A 20,738-nucleotide genomic window follows, 5' to 3' on the forward strand; every position below is an offset into this window, starting at 1 on the left:
ATAATATAAAATATATAACACTCTTCAACATGACTTCCCTCATGCATGAATAAAATTATTCACATAACTATATGGTCAGCCTCAATTATTTACTACGTTATCTATCATATACATAAATATAAACTATATATGAGACAAAAAGTAATAAGCATTAAAGTTATACTAAGGGTGTTCAATTTTAATGTGGCTTAGTTTGTAATATTTTATAGAACTGTCTTTTTTGCTATTTTCCTTTAGTGACATTTTGTTAAATAAATTACTTAAAATACCAAATATATCCCATGTATGCACTCAGGGTCACAGTAATGGTTTCAATCTTGCATTTATGAGATCTTGCCATTATTTGTGTGTGAGTGCCACCTAGTGTTGTTTTTCATTGTTGTCTTTTTTGTTACTTTTTACTTTTACATATCTATTTGAGTGTCTGACCTGGCACGTATTTTACAATATCAATATTTTGTGTGGATATTACTGTTTGATGATTGATTTGTGCTATTGATCATGAAAACAATCGGGTCATGCCACAGAGTTAATTAGATCATTGAGCTGTAGTGAACAATCTCAGTATAAGTGATGCTAAAGTGTTGCAATGACTAGAGTCACATGAAACACACATCACCAGGGCCTGCTATTCATTTCCAAATGTAAGGAATGAAATAGGGGATGATATATATGATCTTTAACAAGCATATCTATGTTTCTGATTGATTAAAATGACAGTTGGATGCTGCTTCATAATTTAAACCCAAATGAGGAATGTGAATCAATCTTTAAATTAGCAAAGTAAAGGATCAAGAAAATGATGCAGGTATTTGTGAATCAGCAAAGGCTTTTTGAGGAATTTGAACATGGTCACCAGATTTATAGAGCTGATATGGTTTGGTGTTCTTTGAGACACTGAATCCAAATTATTCCCAACCACTGCCCTCCCAAACCACATTTCTGACCACATATATCTTATATGTGGCAAAAAACATTCAGACACAAATGATATTTATGGCTCATGTGTGTACTTTCTCTTTATATACAAATGTAAAAGGTTAAACAGTTGCTTACATATGAAGTGATAATTGTAGGAATCAGTTATGTTAACTATACAGAGTGATTAAACAAGACCTCCTTTTCAATCCGTTCAATTTGGTTCGCACTAATTAAACTCTTTCTGGTCTCTGGCGGGATTAATGAAGGAGTGAGAAACAAGACATTCAATGATAATTGGAAAAGTTTATAAAATAGAAGTTAACATAAAGTGCCTACCCATTTCCACAAAGCTTACATCTGCCCTGCCCATTGTAAATCCCACAAGTCACCCTCCGTCGTAATTTCTACAAGTTGCAGTATATAACTTCCTTCAGCAGGCTCCCCCTGAACCTGTACTGGATGAAACAGTTATTGAAAACTGATATATAGATAATACTAATCAATCCCTAGTACACAGTATATGGATACATTACATTTTGTGTATAAATGAACTGAAGAACTGAATTGCAAAAGACACAGTTTCCATGTGGTCATTAATTTGGGTTCTGATATCTCCTTTCATGGATTCTCTTACCATTTGATGATGTCCAGATCCTCTTTTGTTTTCTTTCCTTGGATTTCTGCTTCTCTTCTCACATCTTTGACTTATTTTTAACCATCTCCTTCTGGATAGATTAGCATCACTTGCTAATTCTCTTCTACATTCTTCACAACTGAATTTTCTATTTCCATTTCCCACCATCCTCTCCCTCTCCTCCCTCTCTCCCCTACTCAATGCAAACGTATTCAGACCCTCACAGGTTTCACGTTTTGTTGCTTTTAAGCTTGTATGCATGCCACTTTGAAGTAGGAATTCAAATCTGTTATATAGACAACCGAATCCACACAGAAAGAAAACCAAAAAGAATATTTGATGCAGACCCAACCCCAATACAGCATATCTTCCAGTCAACACCATCTCTACAGTCAAGTGTGGTGGTGGAGGGATCGTGATATGGGGATGCTTCTCCTCAGCAGGGACTGGAAAGCTTGTTAGGATTGGTGGAAGAATAGATGAAGTAAAGTACAGGCAAATACTAGAGGAAAACCTGTTTCACTCTGTTTAAGACTTTAAAAGGCATACATTCACCTTTCAGCAGGACAATGATCCAAATCAAAAGTCCAAAGATACACTGGAGTGACGAAGTAATAAGAAAATGAATGTCCTTGTATGGCCAAGTCAAAGTCCTGACTTTGAATACTATTGAGACTTTGTGGAAATACTTAAAAACTGCTGTCCATATGTGATCCCCAAGCAACTTGAGAAAGCTTGAACAAATCTGGCAAAAATAAGGGGCATAAATTGCACCAAGCCAGTGTGCGAAGTTGGTAGAGACTTACTGAAAAAGACTCGCGGCTGCCAAATGTGCTTCCACCAAATATTGAATTAACAGGTCTGAATACTTGTGGAATCAACATATTTAATTGTTTTCACTTTAGTTTTTGTTCACATGTACTTCACTTATCCTACCCTTAAAAGTCTTCAGCTTCAGCATTCAAGTTTGAATAAAATATTAAGTTAAAAAAAATGTGTGTGCATCATTTTGTAATTTCACAAAATGAGACACCATAGAAAGTGTCTCCATGTCTTCCTTTTAATGCTTTTTGCAGTTTCTTTCTGAGCAATATCTACAAAATCTATATTCTTACTATTCTTCTCAGAATTTAGTCCAGGCTCCTGTCCAACTACATGGGCTCACACTTTCTCCTCTCTCGCCCACAGTGGAATGAGCTGCCCATGAGCATTAGAATGGCACAACCCCTTAATACCTATTCATAATAATACTCATAAAGAAGAAGAATCATCTGACCTTTTTTATTATTTTATCGCTGTCATGTTATGCACCAAGTGAATGCATAATTCTTTATTTATGTAGCTGAGGAGAAAAGAGATTACTGCAGGACAAGGTCAAACTGCATATCTTCTAAAGTACATGAAAATGAAAAAAGGATCTAATTCATTAATATAAAGAGGATCATTGGTAAGATTAAAATGAACTATAAATGGCTAATATATATTAAGTGACACTTATATTGTAATGGAGTGCACTTGAAATATACACAGACGCTGTGGCAACCAAGAGGTCAATGGCAACTTTGCAAGAACTATGGGCTTTTATTGGCAAGACTGGTCGAAGTGTGCATGTGACACAATCCCAGACACTCCACAAATATGGCCTGTACTGTACTGAATAAAACCCACCCTGAATCCTGTTTAATGTTAGAACAAAATTAATCAAGAAGACCTTCCTGTCCTCTCTGATGCTCCACTGTAGAGAGGGTATGTTCATATGTTCTCCCAGTAGGTCCAGATAAACAAGCTTATTTGTACTACTGTAATACTGGTGGCTTCTTTACTGTCTAATGCAATTATTACTTTACATGTCATATCTGTGTCCTAGAATCAATAAATGTTAGGTAAAGTTATGCTGATCTGTGATTATTTTAAAATGTAACTAACAAAAATACAATCACATTTTTCCCATCCCTATTGTTAAGCATGGTGGTGGAGCATCCTCTTAGTGGGACTTGTCAGGACAAAAGGAAAAATGAATGGAGCAAACTATAGAAACGTCCTTGAGGAAAACATACTGCCCTCTGCAAGAAAACTGAAACTAGGACGAAAATTCACCTTTCAACATGACAGTGATCCGAGGCACACAGCCAAAACTACAGCGGAGTGGCTAAGGAACAAAAAGATAAATGACTTTGAGTGGTCCAGTCAGAGCACTGACCTAGATCCAATCTGAAATTGGTGGCATGATGTGAAGATTGCTGTCCATCAACACTCCCTAAGGATCTTGACAGAGCTTGAACTGTTTTGTAAAGAAGAATGGTCATATATTGCCAAAGTGTGCAAAGTTGGCAGAGGCCTATCTCAACAGACTCGCAAATGTAATTGCTGCCAAAGGAGCTTACACCATGTATTAACTCAGGGAGAGGTGGAGACTTATCCAATTATATTTCAGTTCTTTAATTTTAATATGTAATTATTTTTCATGATAAAAACATGTTTCCTCTTAACTGTGTGGAGTATGGTATGTAGATAAGAAGGAAGAATCCTCATTTAAATGCATGAGGTAGCATCTGACAACAAAATGTGAGAAAAGTTCAAGGGGGTGTAGACATTTCACAGTGTATTTACACCGTACCTTGCAAAAGTTTTAACCCTCTACCAATTTGTTTTTATTCAAAACTCTAATAATAAATGATAAAACCTAACACTATTAGGTTTAGTAGACGAAGTGAAGAGCGGCATGGGGGGGTTGCAGACTCAGCTTTGGATAAAAGGGGCAGACTTTCTTCTATGGTGTGCCAATATTTATGTCATGATGACAACGAGGTGACGAACAGGATGACGAAGTGACGATATGGGCGGAGGGTGGGGCAACTGTGGCAACTAACGTGTGGGATATGGCCTTATAATATCAATTGTCCTGCTGAAATATGGACATTTAAAACTTCTGCATAAAGATGTTAGTCATACAGACATTAATCTTAATCACTGGCTATTGTTGGGCTGTGCCTTTCTTAACCTTGTTGCAGGTGCTTTTAATCTAACCAACCCCTTCATCTCTTCATCTCAGAAAGTTAAATGACAATGTAGAGGAACACAGAAATGTAAATTATGTTTCAGAGGAACATCGAAGTGTGAGGCAAATATTTGTATTACTTCAGCAGTAGTGGTGCCGCTAAATCTTCTCAAACAAGCATATGATAAGCACATATGCATTAAATATGCTTCTATAGTCAGTACATTTGCACTTTAATGTGAATAACATAATTTCACATATGCTTGCAAATTATCCCAGAGCAATAACTCACAGGCGCCAGCTGTGTTTCAGTGAGATGACCATTTGAGTGGTTGACTGCTAGAGAATAACAGGTGTCCACTGAAGTGGTAACCATTATACAACATACGTTTCTCAATATAAATGAGCACTATAAAAAAATCTCTATATATTACCAATTGGAATTGACTACAACTAAGCTAAATATAACCCATCGTGACTGCAGCATGAATCATCATAATAGCACTAAATGCATTTTCTTTTGAACCTATCTTCTGTCAGAGGTAAACATTCTGTATTTGCATCACTTAGTTTTCATGCAAACCTCCACCATTCTGGTTACAATCACATTGCTAGCTAAATGAACTCAGTTTAAGTTTCAATATTTTAAATACAAGTAAGTGCTCATTTGTACTGATAAGTTTCCTTTAATAATGTAGACAATGTGACAGTACACATTAAATCAATGTAATAATAATAATAATAATAATAATAATAATAATAATAATAATAACAACATGATTTTAATACATTTTAAAATGGTAAAATGGTAAAAACTGTGTAATAGAATATGAAATCACATATTTTCTGTGTCTTATATGGCACTGGTAATTGATCATCATTCATTAACCTTCATATTATGCTAACAGTTTAGAAATTATATTTGACATTTTCTCCATTATAATGAAATGAATACCTGGCAAATAATTCAGTAATGTTGGATTACTTCAATGGCCAAGTGGGTGACAAAACAAGGTTACAAAAGTACTTTATGCTACATGAAAGTCATGCAAGTTGATGACATTTTAGTTTCATTAAGAATGAACAAATTATTGTTAATGGCTTGTCAATCAGTACAAAGTACATTATGCAAATTGAAGAGGTACTGAACATACTGGGGGGAAAAAACCTGTGTGAGTATCAAATGTCTCATTTAGAGAGAAATGAATATTAATTACTTTTACTTTTGTATCTCTTACCTACAAATGTAGCTTTTTAGCTCTGTACCAGGATGCAAAATCAAATAAAAATGATAATTCTTGGCACAGACATACATTTTGTGGCACAATTCTTGAATTTCTGTTATTTCTTATTACATGTTTTCCTACCACATCCTGGCAGAACATGGTGAGATTGCCCTCAAAATGTACTCACTCATGGCATCTATTCTCTATATTTTCTTTGATTGAGTTTCCCTTTCTCCTTCCGCTATTGAACCTTGGTGCTATTCTTGATCTTTCACTCTCTTATTGCAAACAATTCGCTCTCCTACAGTAAACATACCTCTCTACCTCTCCTACCACCCCTGCCTACTGATTCCCCTGTTGATGTCATCCACCTATCTGAAACAGACAGGACATTGAATTATAGATATCTCAAAATGTATATCAGATACCTTAAACTTGACAGGAAGTTATTTTGAGATATCTTGACATGTATGTCAGATATCTTGAAATGAATTAGAGATCCTATTGTAAAGTGTATTGGAAGATTTAAAGATATCTCTAATTTATGTCAAGATATCTCAAAATTATTTCACAATATTTTGAAATAATGGAAGATATCTTGAATTCATATCTCTAAATGTTAATTTGGCTTGCCATACTACTTGACACTACCAGGTACAGAGGCACCTACTCAATTTAGAGCTATACATGCTTGTGTACTCTAGTTCTATACCTCATTTACTATATTGTAGCACTGCATGTTACACAATCTTAACCAGGGGATTAGTAAACAATGGATTTTTACTCTTCTATTTTACAATTTGTATAGTTTTCTTCACACTGTAACTAGAAACAGCAATGTGAATGTAAGGATGGTTTGATGTGTGAGTCTTTTTTAATTGTTAAGCACTATCAGCAATCGGCATTTCTCCTTTGTTGTGCAATGCTGAGCAACCGTCTTATGTTTGAAAAAGGACAACACACCTGTTCTGTTGTAAACATGACCGATGTTTATGTCTAAGAGGAAGGTCCAGCATTCCTGTGAAGCAGCTACAATTTATATTGAGTGACATGTTTTGATGTGGATTTGTTTTTTGTACATTCAGTTGTTGCTTTTATTACTTGTGATGTAGCAGGATGCAGTTTGACATTTGCCTTTAGGCGCTGAACATTTCACGTTCTCAGGAATAGTTTATGTTTTCTTTCAAGTACGATGCTTGCTTTCATTTAATTTCAATCTAAAGGGAGTAAAACATAATCCAGGATCAATTAAAACCATTCCAATTAATCTTGACATCAGAATAATCAGAATACTCTACAACTCTACAGAATACTGCAGAATTCTACAATAGGATATTACTGAAAACCAAGGAATGCTACATAATACTACTGACATGTATAATATTATAAACGTAGCACACTGATAAAGAGAATATGACACAATAATGAATATTATTTTATTAAAATGAAATTTCCACATTTTCTAAAATGTAATTATGCATTACAACATAATATTATATTAATGTCATAGTATTCATGTCCTGTTTATGAAATCATCATCTCATTACTAGCCACCATTGCCCATCAGTAAATTAGATTTACACCTGCAGAAAATCTGAGTATGCTGCACAGGAAATGATTGTAATGAAATCCCAGAGTCCTCTTGGTTTAATTTTGATGAATTGATAATAATTTGAAAATTAATTTGTATATTTAATTCTTGTAACCGAAACAAATCTGCTAAATGTACAGTATGATTGTATTTATTAAAGCACTGTGTAAAACAAAACAGACAGGTGAGCTACTGAGATGAAGAACTATATTACTTGCTACCCAGAGATTGGTTATGCCAATAACATATTTCTTATTTTGCTTTCCAAGTGCATGCCATGATATTTTAATACAGTTAAGGGTTTTAATATTTTTTAATACAGCTTTATGTTTTTCAATATAATTGAAATATTCAGATTTACCCTGGTTTTGTATTTAAGGTTAGAATCACAAGGAAAAAAATATTCATAGATGTTGAGGTTATTACTTGTTGCTGAATAATGGAGTGATGTTGTGCTTCATCAAATATAGTGGCTCTCAAAAGTATTCACCCCCTTGGACTTTTCCACATTTCATTGTGTTACAACATGAAATCAGAATTGATTTAATCAGGAGTTTTTGCCTCTGATTAACACAGATAATGTCCAAAATGTCAATGTGAAAAATATACTCTACAAATTGTTCTAAATTAATTACAAATACAAAACAGAAAATAATTGAATGCATAAGTAATCACCCCCTTTGCTATGACACATCTGATTGAGGTATGGTGAATCCAGTTGTCTTTAAAAGTCACATAATTAGTTGAATGGAGTCCACCTCCTTGCAATTAAGGTGAGCCACATGATTTCAGGTTAAATACACCTGTCTCTGGGAGGTCCCACAGTTGGTCTGTACAATTCCTAACAAAAACTACATCATGAAGACAAAGGAACATTCAATGCAAATCCAGAATACGGTTCTTCAAAAGCGCCTATCAGGTAGAATATAATAATAATAATAATAATAATAATTAATAATAATAATATTTCCAAGGCATTGAATATCCCCCGGAGCATTAAGTCCATTATTAAGAAATGGGGAGAATATAGCACAACTGTGAATCTGCCTAGATCAGACCATCCTCAAAAACTGAGTTACTGGGCGAGAAGGGCACTAATCAGGGATGTCAACAAGAGGCCTATGGCAACTCTAAAGGAGTTACAGTCTTCCACGGCTGAGCGGGGAGACACTGTGCATACTACAACTATAGCCCGTGTGCTTCACAAAAGTGGCCTTTACGGGAAAGTGGCAAAATAAAAGCCATAGTTGAAAAAAACTCACATCAAATCTCAGCTAGTTTGCCAAAAGGCATGTGGGAGACTCTGAGACCAAGTGGAGGAAGATGCTATGGTCTGATGAGACCAAAATAGAGCTTTTTGGCCTCAATGCTAAGCGCTACGTTTGGTGCAGGCATAACACCGCACATCATTCTGAAAAAAAGTATGGTGGTTGCAGACGGTTATTCTGAAACTCATTCTGACAGTTTTGTTTTCTTTCTTTTTCCCGCGTTGTATTACAGTTGAGCAAGGCAAAATGCATTATGTCACAGAAGGCAGTAAACTGAATAAAATGTCAAGAGTCTCAAGAATAAGTTACAGGGGATCACAGAAGAAAGACATAACATTATTATTCTCTGCTGCCTATAACCAATTACCCTGCTACACACTGCCAGCTGCTGGATTATGACATCTAAAACACAATGCAATAACCTAACCTTGAACTAGCTTTAAAGCATTCCTAAGGACAGAGTTTCAAGAAACAATGAAACTGATCATGACCTGCATGATATCAAGGTAAAGAAGGTATGGTATTAAGTTGCAATTTTAAGTTGTAAAGTAGTTTTAGAATATAAGTTATAGAATCATTTTGATTCAGAAACACTACACATACAGTGATAAAATTGTCATCATTTTGGATCTGTACACCACCACAATGGATTTGAAAGTAAACAATCAAGATGTTCTAGACTGTCATCTTTAATTTGAGGGTAGTTACATCCAAATTGAGTGAACGCTGCAGGAATTATACCCATTTTTATATGTGGTCCCCCCAATTTTAGGGGCTTAAAAGTAATTGGACAAACTAACATAATCATGAATTAAATTGTGAGTTTCAATACTTGGTTTCTAATCCTTTGCAGTCAATGGCTGCCTGAAGTCTGGAACCCATAGACATCACCAGATGCTGGGTTTCTTCCCTGATGATGCTCTGCCAGGCCTGCACTGCAGCTGTCTTTAGTTCCTGCTTGTTCTTGGGTTCTTGTTCTTCTTCTTGCCAGAGCTGTCCTTGTCTCTCCAGCTACATAATTGTACAACATTGACATGTTATGGACGGTATGATATCTTGATGTGAAAAAATATCAGAAGAAGTATTTTTCAATTATATCACACCATGCTGGATGGTATATTTAATAAGTTTTAAATCATAACAGAAGAATTCGCATTATAGACTTCATACTTTGCAAAGACAATACTCAGTGTTGTAATATCTTTTTGCTATTTAACGATTCTGCAGCAGTCAATTCAGACTTAATTTTCAAGCTTTTAATACTTAATCCAATTTATCAAACTCACAAGTAATTACTCTAACCTATCCATCTACATTAATTGTGTGCAGTGATTAAAAAAATATGATTTTGCCCCCTAAATTCTTCTCCTCTAGAATCACTGATTATTCGGCTCATCTAGACCATGGTCCTCTCCCGCCTGGACTACTGCAACTCCCTCCTGGCCGGCCTGCCTGCAACTATTACCTGCCGCTCCAGCTCATCCACAACTCTGCGGCTCGTCTGGTGTCTCTCTGCTCTGATTCGCACACGCTACTCCACTGCTCCACTCATGCTCTTGCACCCAGTTCAGCACTTTAACTTTAACCTACCGTTGTCTCGACCAGACTGCCCCAAGCTACCTTCAGACCCTCATCTTTCCTTACACTCCCTCCAGACCTCTCTGGTCCTCCTACGCCAGAAGACTAACTTTGCCTCCTCTCCACTCCCCTTCCTCCAGAGCCCGCTCCTTTTCATCCCTCGACCCTAATTGGTGGAACGACCTTCCCACTGTGGTAAGGACAGCAGAGTCCCTGACCACCTTCTGTAGATTACTCAAGACACATCTGTTCAGACTATACTTGTAATACAGCAGCTTATTCACCTGAGCGGTTCAGAACTCTAATTTTGCACTTTATATTTTCACCTTTTCTCCTGCTTGCATATACATTGTTAGATATCCTGTTGTTTATTTTGATTTCTCCTATGCCCCCTCCCTTTAGCACACACCTAGGACTTTGCTGTAGCATGTCTACAGTTGTTACCAAGATTTTTGCTTTGTATTTTATATTAACCTTAATTCTTCACTTTAGTAATTCTTAAATTGTTCTTTGTATTAATGATTCATTTGAATTTTGTATTGAATTGTATTGATGCACATTTGTAATGCTTGTCTATACTATACAAGTCACCTTGGATAAGGGCGTCTGACAAGAAATTAATAATAATAATAACAATAGAGATCAGAAATGTGTAGGAAGATTAATTAACAGTGTATTTAAAAACAAACAAAAGATAAAACATCTTTCCTCCTTGACATGGAAATTGGTGGCAGGAAGAAAGAGATAGTACTAGGTGGTGTCCTGGGGAAGGAGACACTGGCTTAATACAGACATGTCTCTTCCTCCAGTAAGTGCTTTCTTGATAAAGAGAAAGTCCTTAAACTCTGTACTCTCCACCAAAGATCGTACGTTTTTGTTATCTTCCTTTACCGACTAAAATGTAATTGCAAAGACAGGGTTCAAATTGTAATAATTGCACACAGACCAGGAGATGCAGAGCAGAATGGCAGTGCCTAGTGGCTCCCTGGGTCTGCCCATCTGTCCACCTGAGATGCCAGCCACATAGCTGCCTGCTTACCCACCAGAGATGCAAGCCACTTCCTCTGGATAGATTCTCACAAAGTACAAACCGCTTTCATACATAGACATAATTTAAGGTAGTTAGATGTCTCTCGCCAGTGAGGCAGCCGACTGCCCACACTGCTCTTTTGGAGAATGGAAGAATTGGATATCCCAGCTGGCTGTTTACACACACCATTTAAAAGATGGAATCGAGAATCGGATATAACCTGCACATTAAAGTAAAGGTACTGTTTCTTATAGACATAAATACATTCATAAAATCTTGGTGCTTTCATTCATGGGTGCAGCCTGCAGCGCTGATGGTATAGTGGAACTGAGCAATTTAATGAAAATCATTTTTTTATGTCAATCTGCTTCCTGTCAGTACCAGAAAACTGAATTTAGAGACGGGAAAAAAGGTAATGTTGGAGTCCAGAACCACAGGCATCAGTATGCCAAAAGATTCTTTTCAAATGACACTTCGGATTTCAATCTGCTTATGGCAGGTACTGATAGACAAAAAAGCCAAGAGTGAAAAGAGCTTCAATATGAGCAGTAATGGGGTGTATGCACTTGACTGGGCAGTGCAAGCTAGGATTCAGTATCTCACACGATTCAAGCAATATTTCCTTTTGGAAAGCAATATCTTGCAAAGATTGTTTCTGTATTTCCTGTTAAGAAGTTGGCAAAAAGTAGCATTAGGAGGTTTGAAAAGCCTTTTAAGAATTTTAAGAGAAAACATTTGAATATGTTGTAATTTTTCCATTCAACTAGTTACAAAATAACAAAATATAGAAATTACTCACAAAACATTATCTTTATCTTTTAAACACATTATCCACTGTTTAGTAAGTCATAGAGGTGAAAACCAGTATTAATAACAATACAGGATACATACTTATTTAATAGTAATAACCTGTTTGTTATAAATAAAATGTTGACATGTTTTCAGCATACATCTTAAATATTGTGGTTATTTTGACAACCATTTGTATCACATTTGTATTTGCAATGTCAACTGTATTATTTTTTATATTGCAGTGCTGGTGTATCTATAACCAAAAAAGTGGTTTCATTTGCTGCCTGGTTCATTGAGCATTAAAGTCTTGTAAAAGGAATGCAAGTACTGTTTACATGTTTAAATTGTATATCCGTGCAAACACCTGTTCAGCATATTATACATTTCAATTGTGCTTTAAACTGTTTTTTTTTTTTTTTTTACTAAACTAAAAAGTAAACTATGTAGAACATTTTTGTGCAAGTTTGCAGATGATAATAGCATAGTTTTGGGAAACTTTGTGGTACAAAATGCTGGTAAATTATTTCAGTTTCAAAGTCACGCACCAGTTTTTATTCTCCCTTGATGCTGTATAGTGTGTCAGATAATCCTTACCCAAAAAACCCATATCATGGTATCACCCCAGAAATAGAGTTATTCTCCTTATCACTAGGGAACATATTGCATCCAGGGGCATAACTTACTGGCAGGATCACATTTTACAGAAATTATATAACTTTAAGACAATAATTGCTGAACTCAATTTAACTTTAATACACCTTTTCCAGATTAGTTTGCTCATCAGAAAACAGTTTTTAATATGGGGTTACATATATAATATAACCTACATTGGTGCTCAAAAATATGGGGCCTGAATAAAAAAAAAACATGTACGTTTTTAGACAGAGCACTAAAGACAGCATTGGTTACAATTATTATTAATATTATTAATAATACTAATAATATTACAAAAAATAATGGTTTCTGTAGAGACAATGCATAAGGTTCACAATCTATGAAAACAAACATACAAAAACTTAGAGGCCCTAGAGACCACAAGGTTAACCTTTTATTTCTCAACATATTTAAAAGTTATGCATTTAAACTGTTAACCTCCTTTAGTGAATATTATGTATGACACTAACCATAAAACTAACACTCAAAACTTAACAAAGACTAATCAAAAACTTATCAGAGCTAGTTCATCTGGTTTTGAAGGTCATGTCAAAAAGGTCATTCTTTTGTCACAGATGAAGCATATAAATGTCAATTTTACACTCATCGTACTATTTCAAAGGAACCAATGTTGCAATGATAAATTTAATGTTCTCATAAATGGCAACATGCTCCAATGAGTTTTGAAAGACATTTCCTATATAATAAGGTGTCTTGTGAAACACCTACATAAGTCAGTATAAGGATTTGGGGAAATTAATGACTGTTTAGACATATGGTACAAGTTCATTAAGTTGTGATATCATGTTGTGTAAGTATCACACGCCAATACTTAGTTTATGTAACATTTCAAAGTTGTGTTGTTGAACACCTGAACAAATGATCAAGACACCATTTGAAGCATGATCAATTAATAGAGCTTTGTACTATCTTTCATAGGTATAAATCATAACATTAAATGTGCTTCAGAACTTGAAGAATGGGAAATGGTATATGTAAATCATATATTAATACAATTATATCCAGAGGCTATGCTTATTAATATATTTATTATAATTTCTAAGCCTTGTGACATTACTATGTTGTGTGCTTTGTTTAATTGTATTTACTACTACTAATACTACTACCATTACTATTACTTACTAGTCATTCTCATGATCTTACTCTATATTCCTGTTTTATTGACTCAAATGAACAAGACTTTGGACAGATAGCCATCATGGAAAAAACATTATAAAGTAAAAACTGATGTATAAAAATCTGAAGTCTAACTTTTGTAACAAAACCATACAAAAAAACATAATTACTGTAAATTAACATGCAGCATTTCTGAAAATGTCACAGAATAAACCATATACTGTATCTTTAAAAAAATATATAATGACATATAAATTCCAGCAGATGGTGCCCCACACAAGGTTAAAACTACCCATCATACCCACTGCTATGCTTTTCACTTTCAGTTCAGTTGAATGTCTATACATTTTAATTTCATGCGCTGCATTGTTTGGGGTGGGCTTTAAAATATAGATGGTGAAAAAGTATCTTATACGTTTTAGTTACTTTATTTCTACAGCTGCATGGCAGAACAAACTGACTTTACATCGGTTTCTTTGTGTTTTGACAGAACATTTTTCCATAATGTATGCAGAGCGATCAGCATGTTATCAATTGGATAGTAAAATACAATGTATAAAAGGATAGAAAATACCACCTTAGTTTTCTGGCTTGTGAAATACTGCAAGAGACAAGCATAACATTGTCGGACAGTTTCAAGCCAATCACAGATCATTTTTATCCTCAAACAGTAAAGTGATTTTTTTATGGTATAGGTAATGAGGGATCTAATGACATGTCAATTAACATTTGGCACATACTATTGGCACTGATACTATTCTTAATTAATGTCCTCTCGGTTGTGCTGTCTGAATGCATCCGCCCTCACATAAATATATGATTCAATTATTTGTTATGCTATAAAAATAAATGTAGACCATTGTATTGGAGATGGTACTAGAGATTGTATTTGTCAACATTGTGTCTGGAGTGTCTAGAGAGAAGATCAATGTGAATCTGTTTTGCATAAAATACAAAGAAACACTTTCTCATTACAGCAAACTTGCTCCTACTGCAAAAACCTGGAACTAGATACTAGCACCATGCTGCGTTTTCATATTTGACTGCTGCTGGCGTCGAACTGACTATCTTACTTTGCACTATAAGACATTCTCCTCTACGATATTAGGGTCAACTCTTCTTTACTTAATTCCTTGCAGATTTACATAAGTGGGCATGCAAAAACTGCACAGATCATGTAGTTTGGGAAATATGTTGTATTGGTGCATCCACTGTTATGAAATGAAGAGAACTTGTAGGCAACTAATAAAGCTACTGCTGCCGTCTATGCAATGCATTTGACTGATAGGGTTGTTGACATCTTTGTGTGTCTTTTTAAGGGGTTCCTTGCCATGTCAGGATGCAAAATATGATTCTCATTTTTTTCTCCGACAAATAATCTTTCATGAAAAATGTGCTACATGAACATTTCCTTTCTGATTATTATTATTTTGACATTCAGCATTTTTAATGTATTTTACTCTTGTTGGAGTAAGTACAGACATTAAGAGCTGCACTTCTAAGCTTTCCACAGAGTAATTTAAAATGGTTATGTAAGAAAAAAAAATGTTATGAACACAAATCTACATAAATATCAAATGTCTCACTTTTTCTGAAATAAAAACACTTTTCATTACCATTATGTTTGAATATACATGCCCATGTAATGTTGAACATTTATGTCAAAAAAATTAATATTAATATAATAAAATACAGACATGTACCCTATATACCAATGTTTATGGTACCATGTACCATATAAGATACATACAATAGTTCCCCATGTACAAAACTTTGCGGTCTATCTTCCGGTTCCATCAAATCGTTCCTTTAATGAAATGTCGGATAATATGCATGGGATGCTTTTAGAAGATTGTATTTTCTGTGTCTGAGTTGTAAATAAAAAATGTAAATAAAATAAATTACTAATGTTAATACTAGTTGTATAAACAAGTAGCTGCAATGTTACTAAATGATCAATTAGATGTAAAATGCTAAAATATGTAAATCATTTGCATGGCAGGAGCCACCTCTCACGTGACCGCCATTCATGTCACTGTGTTGTGACGCCTTGAGGGGAGTGTTAAAGCCAGTGTGGTGCTCTGATATGTGATTGCTATGATGAGCCACAGGTATTTTTTACCTGTGTCAGCTGATAGAGCAGATTTGTTTCTTTAACTGGCAAATCACTTTGTATTTGTATATAGAAGAAGCGATTCCCCCTTCTCCCGTCTTCAGCTGTAGAAGACATTAAAAAAATACCTTCTGCTTCCCTAACAAACATATCCAAAGAACCAAAATGTCAGATTGATGAATTAAATTATTTATTTGTTTTTAATGATATCTGAATCTGAATTAAGATCTTTGTTTCATGTGTGAAGAATATATATATATATATATATATATATATATATATATATATATAGCTCTGGAAAAAAATTAAGAGTTCAAGTTCAGAAATCAATGTTAAGTGGTCTCTAATTTTTTTCCAGAGCTGTATATATATATGTGTGTATATCATGAAACAATCCCAATAGATTCAACTCTGAAACTATTGATTTCCTTTCGAAAAGGGGCTTTTGGCGGTGATACATAATTTTAAGTTGATGGTTATATGGGCTTTATTGTACATAGACTGTGCAGACCATAAACTTACCTTTGCGTTTAACAACAGTGTCTGTGCTGCCACAGATACCCCTAATGTATTTCAAGAGTAGCTAGAGCTTGTACAACAAATGTATAATAAACATTGCCTATTTCAACACACTCATATTTCATGTAAAAATGAATAAAATCACTACTTGATTTTATTTCAAAATGTGGATTTTTCATTTGCACATGAAAACTGCTTTTTTGGTAGTACTGACACACCACTAGCACACCACTTTGTATCTATTACTTGTCTCTGCACAGATTGTATAGCATGTTACACACACTCAAAGTGATCAGTAGTTATCAGTATCACAGTTATCAGCACAGCATTTCCCTGTATTTTATAATATTATTTTTTTCTGTTTTGCTCAGGATTTGACATAAATGTTAAGCATGGCGCGGAGATGCATATTCAAACATAATGGTAATGAAAAACATTTTTATTTCAGAAAAAATGAAAAACTGGATCTTTAAAGGTTGAATTGCTTGCTCTTTCTGAAATAAAAGTGATAAAGAAATGCCCATCTGTCAGCCTTTAAGCAGACTGAAGACTCACATATTTACCTTGTCTTACCTACACTTGAGTAATTACATCTTTAATGCCACCAATGCTTTACGTTGCCACCTTAGAAGTAAAACAAATACATAAATAAAAAGTGTTTATATACAAATGTATATGCAAACGTTTTAGGCAGGTGTGAAAAAATGCTGTAAAGTAAGAATGCTTTCAAAAACAGACATGTTAATAGATTATATTTATCAATTAACTAAATTCAAAGTGACTGAAGAGAAGAAAAATTTACATCAATTCGATATTTGGTAAGACCACCCTTTGCCTTCAAAACAGCATCAATTCTTCTAGGTACACTTGTACACAGTAGCTCGGCAGGTAGGTTGGCCCAAACATCTTGGAGAACTAACCACAGTTCTTCTGTGGATTTAGGCAGCCTCAGTTGCTTCTCTCTCTTCATGTAATCCCAGACAGACTCGATGATGTTGAGATCAGGGCTCTGTGGGGGCCATACCATCACTTCCAGGACTCCTTGTTCTTCTTAACACTGAAGATAGTTCTCAATGACTGTCGCTGTATGTTGGGGGTCATTGTCATGCTGCAGAATACATTTGGGGCCAATCAGATGCCTGCCTGATGGTTTTGCATGATGGATAAGTATCTGCCTGTACTTCTCAGCATTGAGGAGACCATTCATTCTGACCAAGTCCCCAACTCCATTTGCAGAAATGCAGCCCCAAACTTGCAAGGAACCTCCACCGTGCTTCACTGTTGCCTGCAGACATTTATTTGTGTACCGCTCTCCAGCCCTTCAGAGAACAAACTGCCTTCTGCTACAGCCAGATATTTCACATTTTGACTCCTCTGTCCAGAGCACCTGCTGCCATTTTTCTGCACCCCAGTTCCTGAGTATTCGTGCATAGTTGAGTTGCTAGGCCTTGTTGTCATGTCGGAGGTATGGCTTTTTGGCCACAAGTCTTCCATGAAGGCCATTTCTGACCAGACTTCTCCGGACAGTAGATGGGTGTACCAGGGTCCCACTGTTTTCTGCCAATTCTGAACTGATGGCACTGCTGGACATCTTCTGATTGTGAAGGGAAGTAAGCATGATGTGTCTTTCATCTGCTGCAGTAAGTTTCCTTGGCCAACCACTGCGTCTATGGTCCTCAACGTTGCCCATTTTTTGTGCTCCTTCAAAAGAGCTTGGACAGCACATCTGGAAACCCGTCTGCCTTGAAATGTCTGCCTGGGAGAGACCTTGCTGATGCAATAGAACTACCTTGTGTCTTGTTGCTGTGCTCAGTCTTGCCATGGTGTATGACTTTTGACAGTAAACTGTCTTCAGCAACCTCACCTTGTTAGCTGAGTCTGGCTGTTCCTCACCCAGTTTTATTCCTCCTACACAGATGTTTCTGTTTCAGTTAATGATTGTGTTTCAACCTACATATTGAATTGGTGATCATTAGCACCTGTTTGGTATAATTGTTTAATCAAACACCTGACTATATGCCTACAAAATCCCTGACTGTGTGCAAGTGTACCTAGAAGAATTGATTCTGTTTTGAAGGCAAAGGATGGTCACACCAAATATGGATTTGATGTAGATTTTTCTTCTGTTCACTCACTTTGCATTTTGTTAATTGATAAATATAATCTATTAACATGTCTATTTTTGAAAGCATTCTTACTTTACAGCATTTTTTCACACCTGCCTAAAACTTTTGCACAATACTGTATATGCCTGCCTTTCTAGTTAATATTTTCTGCCACATCTCCCCCATGCCCCTTCCCTCACCTCAGTGCCTCTAGCTGGCAATGAGCTACACCCTTCACCTGACTGAGACACTAAAGGTCTGCTATCTGTCCAGAGCAGATCCCCCAAACAGATGTGAGACTCAGGATTCTGGATGACATTACATATATTAGCTGGATCAATACACTGACCCATGACACCTACATTTACAGACTCCTCTCTGCCTGTTGACTGACCCTGCCTGGCCCTAAACAACTCCACACATGCCTTAGCCATCTGATAAACTCACTGCAAACTCTTTACTAACTAACTGCTGTTAGATAGTTTTGTTTTATTTTGTGATGACAGTATAATATCAGTATACTTTGCCAGAACTGAAATTGAAATGATTCCAGGAAAACTGTTAACAAAGGTGGACTAAACTTTTTGTATGAGACTGACCAGATACAAAGCTGATTCAAAAATGCACCTGGGTTTGCTTACAGGGAATTAGGGAACATGTTATATAATTTAATTACACAAATTGTGCTTCAATTACATCTGCAGATGTGAGTGTCCCAGTAAACATACCTAAGCCTACATTCCTATTACAACATAGTGTTAATTGAAAAGAAAACCTTAATGTATTTAAAAAAACAGGTGCATTTTATGTTTGCTATAAATCTCTACCTCCATACACTTGTATGAAAAAGGATGGTGTTATTTTGTTTATGTTTTAGCTCAATATATTATCAATCGTCGCTCACACAATAATTACTCATATATGAGTACATACATTCTTCACTTCTCTCTCTCAAGACATTAATAACACAACAACTAGAGCTTGTTTACCAAAGACGAACAGCAGGACAAGAAAGGTGTATTCTGCTTACACTTTTAGACTCATTTATTTTTATATCCTTGATTGTAATGCATTGTGATAGTCTCAGATTAATACACAAGTATATTTATTACATTTCGTGGACAGTTAATTCCAATCTGTATTCTGGTGAGCAGATGGAGGATAGTGATTGGATGGTCACACAGCTGAATCAAATTATAGGGTCCAGTTATTATTCCCTGAGGATTTTGAAGGCCTGCCTGAGGACAGGTGGTCTCCTTGTTAGTAAAGTGAAGACCCTGTACATTAACTTAGTGGAGGGCAGCAAATGTCATCTGCTAATACTTTGTGCTGGGAATATTTCCAGCTTGCACTGAGATAAGTGTCCTAAATCTAAAGGCATGCTGGCAGGTGGTGCTCAAACCAGTGGTTTTTTTTTGTTTTTTCTTCTTTTTCCGCTAGGGTCCTGTCCTTTTCTCATGTTCTCCCTGCAGGACCTGACAGATGTTCTGCCTATAGTCTGTCAATGGGAGTGGGTTAACATTTATTGAAGAGGAAAATGTTAACCTTTAAATGATGTAGCTGTAAACTAAAGCCCACAGGTCATAATTAAATTAAACTAGTGTAGTTTATAAAATAAATAAAAAAACAGTAACAAATCCCTGATTCAATAAAAAAGAATATGTTGTTTGCTTTGCCACAGTTAATGCAAATGACAAATAAACAGAATATGTATATATGTTCTCCTGGAAATCAGAAATACACTCAGACCTATAAAGTACAATCCATACACCCACACAAGCATAATAGTTGCATATACCAAACATTTCCATATTATGAAAGACAATAATTGCTTGCTTGTAAGTGAGAAGAGAAAAAAAACAGCCACTGTCACAAATTCCTCTCTCTTTTTTTAATTGGTTGTGCTCAGTTTCAAAGTTTTTGAAAATATGCATAAGCCATGAATTATCAGCTAATGAGTTTCCAATATATAATTACACTGAGAAAAGATACTTAGTTAGCTTTTTTATTAAGATGAATGACTGAATAAATAAACTGAAATTTAAATGTAAATTGAATAAATGAATCTGCTGCAATTGTGGTACTAAAATATCAGTATGCTTATCCGAATATAAGTAGATCCATGCAATATTTATAACAGCTTATTAATAAAGCCATTTCACTATAGATAAC

The sequence above is a fragment of the Amia ocellicauda genome, chromosome 2 (genome assembly GCF_036373705.1).
Source record: "Amia ocellicauda isolate fAmiCal2 chromosome 2, fAmiCal2.hap1, whole genome shotgun sequence".
NCBI lineage: Eukaryota > Metazoa > Chordata > Actinopteri > Amiiformes > Amiidae > Amia > Amia ocellicauda.